General features: G+C 37.1%; 1 long non-coding RNA gene across 1 annotated transcript in view; it reads left to right on the forward strand.

Moving 5' to 3' along the window:
* LOC120487771 (uncharacterized) overlaps positions 1–17,520 on the forward strand; it is a 40,273-nt gene that overhangs the window by 4,581 nt on the left and 18,172 nt on the right. Inside the window, exon 2 of the long non-coding RNA XR_005624493.2 lies at positions 631–791. This is a non-coding gene — a long non-coding RNA (uncharacterized LOC120487771). The remainder of the gene's footprint in view (positions 1–630; positions 792–17,520) is intronic.

A 17,520-nucleotide genomic window follows, 5' to 3' on the forward strand; every position in this document is an offset into this window, starting at 1 on the left:
CACTAAAAATGCACTCAAGTTTAAAAAAGTAATATGTAAAAAAAATGAAAAATCAAGTCACACGTGATCCTCATGCAATAAGGTGACAAAAGTCTGAATCTCAGTGATGTGCAAATCTAGTATCCTCATTAGGACATGCACAACTAAATTAATTACCAGGATTCCCTAAGGTTAGCCTATTATACGTGTTTAGACATATCGGGAATGTTTTTTTTTTCAGTGTATAGTGTTAAAAAATGTTGAAACGCAACATGCATATATTTTTTTTCAGTTAAAAAGTTATTTTTTTCCAGTTACAAAAAAAAATACATTTATACAGAAAAATAACTAAGTTAAAAAATCAAATATTTAATGATAATTTAGATTAAAGTGTCAAATTAAAGGCGCATCTTCAAAATACTTTATTTTTCTATGTTTGTTTCCAATATTGTTTGAATTGTGAATGCTGCTGTGCTGTATATGGTGTTATTTTTGTGTTGTATTCGTACAGACGTCAGAAGGTTTATTAATGTTTGATGTGTGTTCACAATACAAAGGTTGTTATTTTCAGCATCGAGATGTTCCAGCACTGCAGATCTCTTCTTGTGAAATGGCGTCTGTCTTTAATAGACTTCTTTTGTGTGCCAACAGGTCTGTTTTCCCATCATGCATTTGCTGTTCTGTTTGGTGTTCCTTTAAAGTACACCGCTTCTGCTTTCCCAAGCAATACCTCAAACAAGTCAAACTCGATACACAGAGCCTCGGTGGATCTGCTGCTTCAGTTTGTGCCAACCCATGATTGACTATTTAAGGTAATTGACTTTAGGCTACTGCAGTGTGTCCTCTTATCTAGACTGCTTAATCAGCATGCACTTAAATAAACCATAAACACCATGACAACCTAACCTGAAATGCTTTGCTAACAGGTTAACATCTAATATGAGATTCGATTACCAGATATAGACACATGACATAAACATAATATTACAGCTAGCATCTGTGCAAATAGAGACAAATACACAGGTGAATTTAACATTTTAATGTTTTATGCTAGTTATAATGTGCAAGTCATGATTGTGCGCTAATGTGTGCATTTGATCATTCCCCGGAAACTAAACTTGTTTTTTTTTTTTTTTTTTTTTTTTTTTTTTGAAATTGAGATAGAGGTTGTATCATGTTGGAGGAGCTTATGAGCTTAGGATGAGCTTAAACAAAAAGCAAAAAAAAAAAAAAAACTACAAAAGTGCATTAACGTGCTTGATTTCTTTTTTTTAACCCTTCAATTAAGCTTTTACCCTTCATGACATGATGATTGGATGAAAGGAACTCGCATTTCTTAGAATTCCTGAAAGTTCCTTAGAAATTGTCGTCTGGAGCCGAGAGAGGTGTCTATACAGCTTCAATGAGAATATCAAAGGCTCTCCCAAAAGATCTGGTGTCTTACAATAAAACGGAGAAGCTTTTTGAAGTGTCGCTGTTCAAATATGGCACTTGGCTTTCAAATAATATTCAAGTGACTTGGAATGCAGCTCTCCAGGAAAGGACCGCAGTGCATTTCAGATACATGCCTCGGCACTGCTGAAGAGTGATTTCACTTGGAAATTGGTAGGAAAATAGTCTGACCCTTTTGCCAAATGACAGTTCACTTTGTCAGACAAGAGACTAGTGTGTAATTTTGCTTTTCTGCCCATGTGCGATTGTTTGTGCAGGTATTTTTAAATAAATAATAATAAAAAAAAAGTTAAAGCAGCACTATGCAGTTTTTTTTTACCTTACCTGAATGTAACAAATTGCTTTACGGCAAGAAAGATCTGCTAAAATGCGCAGCAAACAGAAATAACCTGGCGTTGTATACATGTGGTGTTCGAGGCGCATACAATACATACTGCCGACAGTTCAACAGGGCGCAGCTCTTAAAGGGGCCACACCTTAATTCCACTCGTTACAGCTTCCATCCTACTGAACGGGTACCGGTATACAGGGGGAGGGGATCAGGCTGTGAGTGCTATTTACGACAGTACAAGTACTCCACGGCGACTCTAGGGGTCACAGTTTGACAAAAACGGAAATCCTGCATAGTGCTTCTTTAAAGTCCCCGTGAACCGGAAGTTGCAAATGACTTTTCTCCAGTGTTGTGACGTATTTCGGAGAGAAACGGAATACTAAATGAGGCAAAATAGTGGGCGTGGCTTTTTTCTAACTACCACCTGATTGGATCTAGAAAAATGGGTGTTTCATTTTGAAATGGAGGATGACGCAAGTTTACACACGCTGTCAATCAATGCTCGCTCGGCGCTCGCAAACACACAGCAGCTGTCAGTTGGAAGGGCGTGGTTATGGATGTTCAGGAGTCACCCCAACCGTAAAGCCTACGTCATCGGGCAAGGTCCTCCAATGCAGAGGGGAGGGGCATTTTCAAACTTTGATTAAAGATTACGAAGCCAAAAATTTTTTTTGTGTGGATTGACTTGCATGTATGAATTGTTCACCACAAAACGATCAATTTAGGCAAATAAAGTAAGTATGGTCAATTTTGATTTCATAGGGACTTTAAATGAAGATAAAACTGAAGGATATGGTTTGGAGCAGCAGGAGAAAGCTAATTCTTCGGATCCGGGCAGCTTAGTCCCCTTTTGCAAGCCAGTAGGGTGGAATCTGGAGGTGTTCTTTGACGGCTATCTTGCATTTGTGTCCACATGTGATTTAGAAAGGCATTCATGCTTTTGTTTTTACAAGGTTCGACTACTGTAGTACTTGGGTATTAACAAATCATTACTAAACCGCTTACAATAGGTACAAAATGCTCCTACGAGGCTCTTAACAGGTACTCATAAGAGAGACTTATTACTTAGGCTTGGCTTCCTTACATTGGCTGCTGATTTATTCTAGAATTGATTTTAAAGTCCCCATGAAATCTTTTTAGTATGAATATGTTATCCTTTCTTTTATCTATAAGCTATAGTGTGCTCCAAAACAATGACAAAATTCGCACTTAGTTTCTCACTTCTGTTAATATGAATCAATGCTTTTGATGAAATCAGCTTTCACATTTTCTGTCCAATCAAATGCTCTCAGCTGCGGCTGAAATCTGTCATTTGTAGGGAGGGATGCACGATATATCGGCCACCATATCGGTATCGGCCGATATTTGTTCATTTTTATGTTATTGTTATCGGCCCGATAATAAAATTTAGCTGATATATTAAAGCTGATAAATAATGAATTATTTCCTTCAACACCTGACACCTGAAACACTTAAGATGCGCACTGTTCAACATGATTGATCTTAATTACTTGAAATATGATTGGAATCAAAAAGGAAAATATAGTTAAGTGCAAAATTGCTTTTATATAAGTCATATCAGCTACATGAAATTATAATAAGAACATTATAATTGTGTTTGTGAACAGATTTTAATTGTGAGACTTTTGTTTTTTGCAATCAGGCTTTCAAAAATTATAAAAAAAAAATGGATTTAGATTTATCGGCCGATATATCAGTTATCAGCTTTCAAATATAGAAAATTACCGTTATCGGTATCGGCCAAAATGTTCATATCGGTGCATCCCTAGTCATTTGTTTACACGATTACTATTTTCTACAATGAATCAGACGTATATGCTTTCCAATGAGACGAATGAAGTCTGGTTTCACAATAGTGTTATAGGAACCAATGTAGCGCCACACAGGTCCACAGACACGATAGATGGCACAGAGAGGATCATGATCCTGTCGAGACGAAACGTATCGGACCCATTAGAATTCTGCACAGAATGCTATATTTTAAAGCGATATGGAGGAGAAACGGTTCGAGATTTTAGCTTGTCGCCTCTAGCCGAGCTGTGATATTACCTAAATGCAATTGGCTATTTGAAAAAAGGGGAGGAGCTGTTTGATATGTCCGGCCTATTTTCCCTCTCTGTGAATCACTACATTGCTTAGCTTCTCCATATTTGGTGGAATTAAGAAATATGAGCCGAAGCGTTTTTTAAAGTCAGCTGATCTTTCAGCCTGTTCTCAAGGCGCCATATATGACACTTTTGCCAAAGCGTAGACATCCAATGCACATGGCACCCTTTAGCGTCAATATGAGACGCAGATATATATGGGGCAGAAGGCGCCTCCTAGTGGTCTAAACCCTAACCCTACCCCAGACCTAAGCCTACCCATACTCTGTGTGTGTTAAATTGATGCTAAAGGGTGCCATGTTGGATGTCTACGCCTTGGTAAAAGCGTCGTATATGATGCCTTGGGAGGAGAATGCGTTGGATCTTTATGATTCCTGGCACCTGACGAAAAATGAGTGGAGATCGTGCATTTGCATTTGCGGCTCCTACTGTGAAATGATTTACTTCTTTACCTCCGATAAGTTAAAGGGGTCATGAACTGGCTTTTAAATTTTTTTTATATTGTTGTCCGAGTTCAACTTATGACGTTCGCTTGGTTTTTACATAAAAAAAAAAACCCATCAAAATGAATAAGTAATAGGCTATTTTCTACCCTAGTTTTGAGCCTAGCTCAAAAACGATCAGTTTTTATGGGCGTCTCGCACCGAAGACTTGGAAGTAAACGCCCACTGCTGTGAGTGGATAACAGTTTTGCATATTATAATGAATTTCACTCATCAGTGCATATTTATTGCACGGTAGCTCGATCCGGTTTGTCATCTATGCGTGTAATGCGCAAATCGGTGGGCGGGGCTAAACCGGCCGTGTTGATCTTCTTCTGCGGGGGTGGTGTTTTATCCTCTTTGACGTCATAGTCCCCCACTTTGAAAAACGAGTCGTTTGCCAAGGCTGGTGTCAATAAAAGCTTTTATTGGACTAACAAGGACGTTTCCAGTTCTGAAACTTACAGGATATTCTTATAATATGATGACCTCTTAGATGTCAAAAGCTCAAGGAAAATTGGATTTCCCAGTTCGTCACCCATTTAAAAGAATATCTCCTCGCATTAGCATTTGATGTGGCATGGCAATCAAAACTAGTTGTATATTCCATCTGTGGGGTTTATTTATTTTATGTAATCTGGTTTTATTATGTTTTTAATGGTTGGTTTCCCTTGTATTTGGTTTTTAAAATGTATAGCACTTTGGTCAATGGGCTGTTGTTTAAAAAGTGCATCAATATATACACAAATATGAATTTCAGCACCATTTAACACCAAAAAAAAGCAGTCGCTTGTGTTTCTGATGAGAAATCTCTGTAGTATTGTCGTGGTGTATACATTGTCTGGTTCTTTTCGACAAACGTTTTCTGCTTTCTATCTTGACGCGTGAATCTGTGTTAACTTAATGGGCTGGAGCTCCCCTGACTGTAACGTTTGACTCATGGTACATTAGACCTGCAGTGTTCGGTTGGAGGAAGAGCGAGACGGTGGAAGCATGTGCATTGTTAAGTCCTCTCGAAATGGGTCAGGCCTCTTGAACAGTCTAGCTGTGCTTTTATTCCGTGTTATTTGTTAGCCTCTAGAAATAGATTTCAGACCTGCAGCGCTTCACGCCGTGAATCTTGATTATTCCGGACAATAAAACAATTGCAAAACATTTGCCAAGGTAAAGGGCAGTGGACATGGCCACGTTCACACACCTGTTCTGTTCATTATTGTACCTCCCAAATGCTGGGAACACATGCAGGATCAGCAGTAGCGGTCACAGCTCCTCTCATTATTATTCCATACGAAAACAACACCGACCTCACATCGTTCCCTTCATACACAGCCAGTCAGCTTACAAAATAGGGTCAGGCTTCATAAATGGAAGGCCATGTTCTAGTCTCTCCTGCACTGCCAGTATTGCCCAGTGCAATTCGCCTGTGCACTTTCCTGGCTGTCCAACTGACCGTTTACACGGGCTTTGAGTTGCAACATCTATAAAACACCAGAGTGGTTCTAGCATAAGGGGAATGTAGCTTGGCAGGCGCTGTAATTAATTAAGTTTCCTTTTTAATCTACATGTAGTTTTATGATGTTCCCAGAGATCTTTGCTGAGAGTTGGCAGAACTTAACAGAGTGATTGTAGAAGGGAATTTGTAACAGGCCCTGTGGCCTACATTGTACGTTTTTAATATATATATATGTTCACGGCTCATATTCGTTGCTCTTGATCTTCATTCCACCTTAGTCGGTTATTCACTTAATCATATAGTAAATTAATGTCATTTTTCACCCCGGGTAGGTTCCGTTCTCAATTAAGATAAATTACTTCCGTGATGAGTCAGTTCACATGACCGTCTTAATATCGGTCTCTCACCATCTGTTTTGAAATGTTCTGGATGGGTGTGAAATCTTGGCTGAAATGGCAGTGGAGCAACAATTTATTGTTGCTTGGGTAGCCCAATGATGTGTGTGAAATGATATTGTGTCTTTGTGAAACACTCAAAAGGTGTAGTCTATCATAGTCAGGGTGCAGTTTGATTTAGGACACTCGTGACATCTTCAACTCCATGTGTCAGTTCATCCAAAGTAGTTTTGTTCATAATTGTGAGTAATTCATCTGTGAGGGAAAGTTTGCAGATAATCAGAGTAATATGCTGGTGCAAATCTGGCCCTAAATCTTTTTTTAAAATTTTTTTTTTTACATTTATTCCATAAATTTTAGATAAATGCTGTAACAACAATTTAAACAATCTATTTTATTGGTGAACTGATGTTCAGATGTTTGTTCAACTTATTTTCAGATCATTAGTCATCAACCTCGGTTGGACAGATTACCTTGTACCTTTAATTGGACAGTTACAAAGTACATTTAGTTGAGTAGCCACTGTACTTAAGTACACTTTGAGCATCTGCACTTGAGTATTATTTGTTTCTGGAAACTTTTTACTTTATCTTCACTACATTTGAAAGACAAATGTCATGCTTTTTACTCCACTATATTTCTGTCAAGGTCCTTGAAAGTAGTAACGTCAGTCAGGGGATGATTTTGAACTCGACGTCAGACAGACGTTGGATTTTGGTTGGAAATGAAAGTCCGGTTGATGTCAGAACTCGACTGATGTCGGTTTCTGACGTCAACCCAATTTTCATTTTCAACCACAATACAACATCTGTCCAACGTTGGAGATTATAACGCCAATATGACTTTGGGTTTGGTCTTCGAAATGCGAATTTTGTCATTTGTTTTGGAGCACACTTGCTTATAGATAACAGTAAGGCTAACATATTCATTCTAAAAGCCAAAAAACTTTAAATGGGGCACTATTTGAGGGAACAGCCATTTGGGTGTCCGAAACCATTGTGGACGTTATTGAGTGCACTTATTCAATCCCATTACTGAAACTGTTCTAGAAATAAATTTGATAGTGTTATGAGGGTTGATAGGCAGACTTAGATTCAGAGGCATAATGTACTGTAAGGATTACATATAACAATGCAACAATAACAAAACGATGCATTGACATTTACTTTACTTTAAATACCTAATTACTTTTTTTAAAAACAAGTACTTCTTTATTTAAGTAAAAGTAAAAATCAGTCTTTACAACTTTTACTTGTAACTGAATATATTTGACCAGTAATTTCACTCAAGTAATGAAGTTGTGTACTTTTTCCACTAAAACCCCCCACCACAGTCAAGTTCACAGCTAGATATCACAAAGTGGTGATATCTAAGTGGGTGAGTTGTGTACTTACTTTTTTTAATTAGTCTTCCCGTTAGTCGCATAATTTTGTTAATTCAGAGCGATTCACGAACACGCATGAAAACAAGAGGTGGGTTTTATTGCACGAACCATCATATCCAAGCATAGCACAATGCGGCATTGCCTCCTCTCATGTACTTTCCCCCATGCATTCTCAATTACCCACATCAAACCCACCGCATGCTTTAGGGGGTCATGATAAAACATAATGGGCTCAGTTGAGGCAAGAGAGACACGGCGTCCCGCTGTAACTTTACCTGCTGTTGTTTTTAGAAATACGAGAGGTTTTGGGCGATACTCGGGAACGGCATTATAAATAATTCCTAACATCTGATTCCCAATTTCATCACTTTTCGGAAGGCCAAACAACTTTCGTGAAACTTCCTCTTTTCAGTCCCTTTTCAGAGAATCATAGACCACTGGAAAAGACATGAGAGCCTAGGTGTAAAAAGGTTGAAAACCACTGCCTTAATGGTTTAAATCTTTGCTCTATAGTGCTCGATAAAAGGCCTTAAAAGTCTGAATTAATTAAATATCAAATATCATTAAATTTAAAAAAGAGCTATTATTATAATATACCTGATATGGTGCTGATGTATTGTGCATCCAGTACTCCACTCATATTGATTGATGAAGGCATAGTAAAATTGGCTAAAAATATGTCATGACATTCATCAACATTCAAGGAGTGGAATATGCGGGGGATGTGTCATTTATTGATTTATTTATTTATTTGAATGCTTAGATCTCACAGTCTTTGTGTGGGCCTAATCAGATCCATTTTTCATCATCTCCAACAGGCTCTCATTAAAACACTGAAACAGAAAAGTGGTGCAAAATGTAGTTTTTTTTTATGTCAAACAATTCCCTCCACACCTCCATACAAGGCACCACCTTATGTCACTTCAGGCTCTTTGACAAATTTGTCAAATGTGACGAATCAGTTCCTTTGTGCTAATTAGAGAATGAAAAATTAATTGACAGCCATGCTGTTAATTAGAATACCATAAAGTGAACTGAAGTCAGCCAAGGTTTGCTGCTGTATATTGGCTGATGAGGTGCAGTTGAAAGCTAGTGATCTTTTTAAAGAACAGAGACACAGACTTGTGCTTTGATACAGTTTCATATGTAGGTATCAAACCCTCTCAGACTGTTTGATTAGCACTTCTTTTAGAACTTCTGACTTCAACAACAAAAGTTTTTAACTGCCGTGGGGGTGGAGGACATCATACGACAGATGAATGAAGCGAGGGTGCTGCAAGGACATGGTAAGCAGGGACATTCAAATCTACACTGTAAAAAAAAAAAAAAACTCGCAGCTGTGGTTACCAGAACTTACGGTATCAATGTTATTGGCTTTACAGACTTAAAGGGATAGTTCACTCAAAAATGAAAATTCTGTCAGTATTTACTCACCCTCATGTTGTTCCAACCCCGTAAGACAAAAATTAAGATATTTTTGGTGAAATCTGAGAGCTGGATTACTCCTCCATACTAGTCCATAGGCTTCATGAGGGATTGAAATTTGCCGGCCTCAAAGTTATTGAAGACTTCGTTAAAATAGTGACTACAGTGGCTCAATCTTAACTTTATCAAACGACGAGAACACTTTTTGTGCATCACACGTAGGCTCACTATTGGCCAACGCTGGTCATGTGTGTGACGCGTGTGACGTACAACAGGTCATACGCTGTTAAACTAGTAACCTGACTCGAGGCCCAGAGAGAAAGACTTGAATAGTTGAAATAAAGTCGTTATTTTTGTTTGTTTTTGCGCACAAAAAGTGTTCTCGTCGTTTGATTAAGTTAAGATTGAGTCACTGTAGTCACTTGGAGTATTTTAACGATTTCTTTAATAACTTTTCGAGGCCGGCAAGTTTCAATCCCTCATGAAGCCTATGGACTAGTATGGAGGAGTGATCCAGCTCTCAGATTTCACCAAAAATATCTTAATTTGTTTTCCAAAGATGAACAAAGGTCTTGCGGGGTTGGAACAACATGAGGGCGAGTAAATACTGACAATTTTCATTTTTAGGTGAACTATCCCTTTAACTTAAAATTTACAGTAATAAACTGTTTTTCATTATCTGATATAATGTTAATTTATCAACCTATTATATTATTAATATCTGTTATGTACCATTGTAATACACTGACAACCAACAATCATCACAGCAGAGATGAGTCACATGATCAATCAAAGCTCGTCACTAACAGTCTTCCACAAGAAAGTTAATACAATTATAAAGAAGCTGCACAGTGTCATTCACACAAACATTAAAGACCAACATGGTAACACGCATGAAATTTTAAAAATGCAATAAACATACATTAAATGTAACATAAAACCCTAATGTACATAACTGATTAGAACTAAGAAGAATCCGGTAATTCAACCAAAATAAATCAAATGTGAAGTGTCACAGGGAATTCTGGGAATGTAAGTTTACAGTTTTACGGTTTACGTTTTTTTTTAATCAAAAACGGTATTTTACAGTAAAATTAATTTAAATGTATCATTAGATCTATCACAGTTATTTACCGTATATAGTAAGGAAACTTTCTGTTCACCAATCAACAGCTCTTTTACCGTTAAAATCACGATCATTTTTTACACATTGTAGATGCAAACCTAACATGATTTTCCCAAGCCGAATGCATGCTGCAAGTCCCATGAAGCGCTACAGAAATCACTCTAATGTTTGTGTCATATCCCGCTGTGATTTGAACAAAACTTTCCTGTGCTATAGTCCAGGATCTTAGTCATCCTCGGAGCTCTCGCAAAATTGTTTTCTCAGAGCTCAGGATAAAGTTGGCAGAGAATCTATCTTACTATCTTGACTCTTGCTCAAAAGTATATGACAGATTGGCCAAATAAGCCTGTGTTTGTGCTGAGTTGAATGCTAATGATCTTTTACCTCAAGTATAACAGGAAGAGAGGACCGCAGGAACTGACCTCACTGTATTGGAGATACTGTGAGTGTTCCTCTGGGATATAATTAAACTTCCTCTTCAAAGCTGACATGGCACAAACAATCCTGCATCGAGCGGAGCTGTTTCTAATCAACCCTATATAGCGTGTTCTGTTGTTTGACTGGGCAGTCAAATTTAACCTTCTTGACCTCCAGATCTTGACCCAAAAACAATTATTAGTCAATGTTATTCAAGAAAACTGGCTGACAATTTCACCCAATGCGTTATTGCGTCTAATAAGGGTCACATATTTAATGAATGAAGTGGGAAATGTGAAATATAGTTGAATAATTTATCAAACTTAATGATTCATAAAGCAATCATTTTAAATTATCTTTGTATGATGACCAGTCGGCGTGCTCGCAAATGTGTTTGAAAATATGGCGTTCTGCTGGCGTGCAATGTTTGTGCAGTTTTTCTGGAAAATTTCATTTCATTCTATTCACGGGAAGTCAGTTGTGTCCCATTCTCCTGGGGCAAACAAATCTCAATCTGACATTGATTTATCGACTGAAACTGATGGACTCAAACAAAATGGGGAACTTTCAAGGTCTCAGAGCCCGATATAAAGAAGGATTTTCCTGAATCACATTGACCAATAATTGTGTTAAAGACAGTTTGGGTCAAGATCTGGTCACTGTACCAGAGGTCCTCTTTACAGTACTTATAAGTTACTCATTATTTTAGCATTAAGCTTTGTATTAGTATAAGAAACCTGTAGTGTTTTTGAATTACCACGCTTTCCACCCTCATATCCCCCTGAGACGAGAGATTTATGTTTAAAAAAAATCCTCCGGTGACGCAAAAATCTTCATTTTGTGTCATCGGAGGATTTTTTTTGGTTAGAGGCTAAAGACTACAGTCAGTAGTAGGGTCTGTCCCGCATGTTTTTACTCACAGAATGAACACATAGTGTCGGCCATCTTTTTTTGGAAGCTAAACTAGCAGGCTCTTGTTCTGTGGAGAAAGCTGAGTAGTAGGGGTTACAATCCTCTTTTTATCGGACATGTCTGGCCGTCGATGTCCGGGATTCAGCTTTTGCTTTCTGCAGTCGCCATTCATTGTTTACATGCACAGCTTTTGTTAATTTCAATCTAACTGAATTTATTCTGATTGGTGAATCTGAATGTAGTGTTTACATGAACGCTAAACAAGTGATCGGTTGATGTACGTTTTAACATTGCTAATAAAATTCCCGCTCCTCCGTGAGAGATACGAGACCGGTGCGTCTCACAGGTGTCGCTCATTGGTAATCACGCCACCGGCCTCGCGCCGTTCTCCCGCCGCCCTGACTCGTCCCACTCGCCACAGTAAACATGATGAATGGCGACTGTAGAACGGAAAAGCCGAATAGCGGACATTTTGGGCGATCTCGAGGCAGACTAGTAGCCTAGACTTGTTGTTTAACGACTGCGCTCTGTTACCGGTAGGCGTGGCCTCCTAGGGCAGTGAAGCAAGTGCATTCTGGGAGTTGTTGTGTTACATCCACATTTTCTGGCTTTTCTCAGTCTAGACAGCTCAAAAAAAATCCCACTTTATATTAAGTGGCTTTAAGTACTATGTACTTACATTTAAAAATAAGTACAATGTACTTATTGTGCTCATGTTGTATTATAAATCACTTTTGGTGCTATTGAGGTGGGATACAGGTAAGGTTAGGGACAGGTGTGGTGATATGGGTAGGTTTAAGGGTAGGTTTAAGTGTAAGGGATGGGTCAGCTGTGTAATTACAGATGTAATTACATAAATTAATTACCGCTGTAATTACATGCTGGTATTTTTTAAATATAAGTACAATGTAAAAACATGTATGTACACAATAAGTCCATTGAATCAAATTATTAATGTCAATGCAAGTACATGGTGCTTTAATATAAAGTGGGACCAAAAATTCACATTGCTTCTACATAAATGACCCATTTTAAATACATTCATCTTTCCAGAGTATTACAAAAATGTAATATTTGACCCTTTATTTTGCCATATACAAAATGAATATAGAAAATAAAATAAATATTTAGTTATATATATATTTGGCCTCTTGAAGTTGGTATTTTTGAAAAGCCCTACTATGTGCTCTTTCGTAGAATGCGCTCTCTGTATCCTATGCAAATACTGTTTTACAACCAAGTAAATCTGTTGCTACTGGTTACCATCTATACTGGATAATGGGATTTCATTGCACTTGTTTGGAGAGAGCTCTTCCTGTGATCTGCTTTATCCCTGTCTCCATCTTCCTCTGGGTTTTCAGTCGGATAGCCCTGACTGGTATGGCTTTCCATCGTATGTATCTCTGACTCCAATAGAATTTATATCTCATGCATTTCAGAGCCTTTAAAGCAATAAAAGATAGCATAACTGAGGTTGAATTGGGCCACCGGATCCCCGATTTTTGGTGATTTTTCATGCTCCTTTAGGTACTTCAACATGTTTAGTGTGAAGGATGATCATACACGGGGAAAAGTAGCTTTTAAATTCCACTATCAGAACCTTTTTTTTTTATTTTAAGAAAATGTGTTTCCCTTTGAGAAGACAAGATGTTAAATCAAAAGAGGAACACCAGCCCATGAACTGACATAAATAACATTTTATGCATACATTTTTTATAATAACATGTCATATTAAATAACACTTTATATGAAATATTACAGAGCTGAAAAGGAAACATCTATAATCCAACTGAGGAGGACAGAAAGCATATATATAATTTTATAACTTTAATGGAAAAATGACTCATTATTTTGGGGGACATATCCATATTTGTGTCCTAGATATATCAGCACAGATATCACCATTTGTTGATTTCGGACACAAATCTTGCCCCTTAGCCAATTACAGCCAAAAAGATTTTATTTATAGCTCTAATCAGTAAATATGAATGCTTCGGAATGAACTGTTTCGTAATAGTCATTTATTCTATTCAAATTCTCACCCATCATTGCAATCAATGCAAAACGGCGCGTTATTTTTCATTTCAGTCAATGCCTAGTCATGCAAAAGTATTAATATTTATTCAAAATGCCAAAAAAATCAACACTGCCAGATGAGTCGCAGACGGGACGGTCTAGATCATTACTCTACCCTTCCGTGTCTAGCAGTTTTGGAAAGCCACTCAATATAATTATTTTCTGGAAACTAATTATTCAGGGTGTCATGTTCTTTTACTGCAATCAGCCATGTACGTTGAGTTTGAGAGACGGGGAAAGGCCTCTGACCGAAACGGCGTTTAATTCCTGGCTTTACTGTAGTGGAGGACTCTCGTGTAATGCTGATTGCATTTCCTGCACCTGTCAGAGAAGAGCTGTGCAGCGATGGCTTTAGATTAAAGCGTCTCTCTAGAGGAGCTGAGGAGAGGACTTCATTAAATCATTGACGCGTCTCCTCTCTCCACTGCATGGCATTAGATTCAGACATGCCAACCTTCCTCTCCAACTCTCCGAAGCACTAACCATCTGTTTCTCCTGCCCACTCTGCCTGCCTTTTTTACTGCCACCATTAGAACTTTATCTCCCTCCTACATAAACGGCTGCGTATTTATAACCCAATCTGGTCAGGTTAGCGTAATTAGTTACAAGATGAAACGTGATATAATCGTAAATCGTTCATGTTTCATTGTCAGAAAATACACTGAGGACAAAGTTGGCCATGTCTTGTCCTGCTAGGAATTTATTTTAGATTTTGAAAAAGTAGGAAAAACTGATACCACATGTACACAAACTCTGGGAGGCCTTAAAATAATTAATATGAAATTGTATACATAATGTAATATTGAAATAGTGAGAAGTTGGTGGAATAATCTACATAGTTATTAGTGAATGAGACAAATCTGGACCCAATTGACTTATTGTATGGATATACAATTATCTAAATATCAATATTCAGTTCCACCGAAGAAAAGTTAAGTCATACTGGTTTGTAATGACATGAGGGTGGATTTTTATTTATTTTTTCTTTCTGATGTACTGTCCCTTTAAGAGTAAAGTACACCGTTATCCAATTACCAGTGCAGCAGGCCTACAATTCACCTAAATAAACAAACGACAACGTCATTCTGGCACAATCCCACTCAACAGAAGTACAGCACTACACCAACCTATTTAGACCGATTGCTGAGAGATCCAGGGTTAATAGCAGTGTCAAGTGTAATTTTAATGAAATGCTACATAGCCAGTGATCAATATGCGATTACCCTCGACTTAACAAGGCATAACTTAGACCCCCAAGCAGTCATGAGCCCCAGAACGAAAAATTGTTTCGTGTTTTTAAATTACTCATACATACCAAGTGTTTAAAATCAATAATAGAGCTGGAAGTAACAATGTACACACAGGAAAACAAAGTATATACCTTGCAATATGTTAGTCAGCCAGCTGAAGCGTCAGAAAAGTTTGCTTTTAGAGATTCTACACTCCAATAATACAACAAAACCTGAAAAATAACTCTTCTGCAGAACACAAAAGATATTTTTCAATGGACAACATTGACTTTTATTGTGTGGAGAAATTTTATACAAAAACATCATCTTTTGTAAAGCCGGTAAAACTGGTTTAGAATGACATAAATGTGGGTAAATGACGACGTGGAATCTTGATCTCTTTTATTTTATTTATCATTTCAAGAAAGAATAACATGCATACATGTTGTGCAGGGTTGTTTTGCACCTTAAAAAAGCCAAGAATCGTAAAAAGCATTTTCTGCCAACCAAATGAATAATAAAAGAAGCTTAGGACAGCTGTGAATACAAGCCATTCAGTGGCAAGGTGATCGGGACACCTGCAGAATCACTCATCTAAACGTTTTTGCTTCAGATCTGGTTTTGCATTATGCATATTTAATTAAATGGCAAGTATAGAACAAAATGCTGCAGATGACACTACTGTCAGTATTATATTATCATAAAAATATATCATATTGACTACAAAACAAGAGGATAACACTCGTAATGCTTGAAGTGGCTGAAGTGCACTGTTGTAATGGTGTGGAAAAAAAGGGATTTACTTTCTCATATATTATTTACTTTCACTTTGAAACTGTCAGATGCCATTCGCTATCACCACACTCACTTTTAATAAAATATAATAAGTTATTTAATCATAAAAATGTCAAATTGAAATAAATAGGTTTAAAATGAATACATTCGAAATTAAAAAAAAAATTATAATTTGTTTACCTTCATGCCGTTTGACCATTAACAAACTTTGGAGAACTGTAAACATGCAACTTATTGAAATATATGTAAATTTTTAGAAGAAACAATTGACTGTATCCACTCTTCACAGTTCAAGCAGTTCACACACAATTTATCAGTGGAAAAAATGTAAATAACTTGTTAAACATGAAAGTCGAATGCAATCATTTCAGACATTTCTCCTTATTGAGTCAAAAACCCTACTGAACCCCACTAAACCTTTATTCTGAGCATAGATGTAGTAAATAGGGTTACCCATGACATCCTTACTTTGCTCATGAGGGTTCATGTTGTGAGCTTCTTACTGCAAGTTATGGGTTTTTGTCCGTTGTCATGGATACAAGTGATTTGTTAATGGCCGCCCTGCCATAAATGTCAGTTTCGTGAAGCTCGGTGTACAGTTTTTGTGGTGATTGGGTCACTGAGGAGCTTATTTATTCCTGTGGTCATTTTTGAGGCTGTTCTTTTGTGGCACTAAGCAACCAGCGTGTGAAGCTGTCTGTCTGTATTGATGAGCTTTAGATGGCCACCACTACCGCCTTTCTGCCGGTTCAAGTCTGGCTCTCTCACTGGAGTCATTAAGGGATGATTTTCTGTAAAGCTGCTTTGAAACAAAATGCATTACGAAAGGCTCTATACAAATAAAATGGATTTGGCTGGTCATTATTTAACTGCATTTCGGGCACAGATTGTTTCTCCTCTTTAAGCTGTTTGATAGTTGCCTCATGAGGCTTTGAAAACTTGCATATCAAAGTGTTAATTGTAACAGTTTTTAAATAGCTGACACTTCTAATTTGCTAATGAACTTAAAGTAATTAATGTGACTCATCTCTCTGCGGCTGCAGTTGTAAATGTGATATCATTATTTCAAGTGAAGTGTTTTTTGTTATCTTGTGAACGTTCTGAATATACTATATATAGTATAATATACAACGTTTTCTTGTTTCCAACTGAATATTAAATAATATTTTTAAGTATTACAGTAAGGCTTATTTTTTTTTATATTCTTGTGTGTTTGCTTTGCTTGTTTCTTTTATATGATCATTATTGGCACTTGTTATTGTTGAATAAGGTGCATTGAGAGATTTGACCATTTTCACAAGCTTACACTATACTAGATCATCTTTAGCGGCTGTTCTGCAGAAATTCAAACCATGTTATTGTGGTACCATTGCATTTATGTAGTACTGTATCAGAAGGTTATACCATGGTACTTTAAAAAAATCGTACTGACCCCAAACATTATTACATTATTGTTTCAAAACCTGCCTGGAACTACTTACCTGTGCGTTTCCTGCAAAAATATCTGCACACCTTACACTCTTAGCTGACAAAAGCTGTCACTGGGGCTGTACCTTTTCAAAAGGTACACTTTTGTACCCAAAGGCTGCATATTGGATCCTTAGTGGTACATATTAGCACCTGAAATGTACATATTAGCACCTAAAATGTACATATTAGTACCTAAAATGAACATTTTAGCACTTAAAATGGACACATTAGCATCTAAAATGTACATATTAGCTCCTGAAATTGACACATTAGCAGCTAAAATGTACATATTAGTACCTAAAATTAGTACCTAATATATATATATATATATATATATTAGCTCCTGAAATGGACATATTAGCACATAAAATGTACATATTAACACTTAAAATGTACATATTAACACCTAAAATGTACATGTTGGCACTTAAAATGTACATATTAGTACCTAAAATATACATATTACCA

Source organism: Pimephales promelas, chromosome 10, assembly GCF_988280905.1.
Source record: "Pimephales promelas chromosome 10, fPimPro1.hap1.1, whole genome shotgun sequence".
In the NCBI taxonomy this organism is placed as follows: domain Eukaryota; kingdom Metazoa; phylum Chordata; class Actinopteri; order Cypriniformes; family Leuciscidae; genus Pimephales; species Pimephales promelas.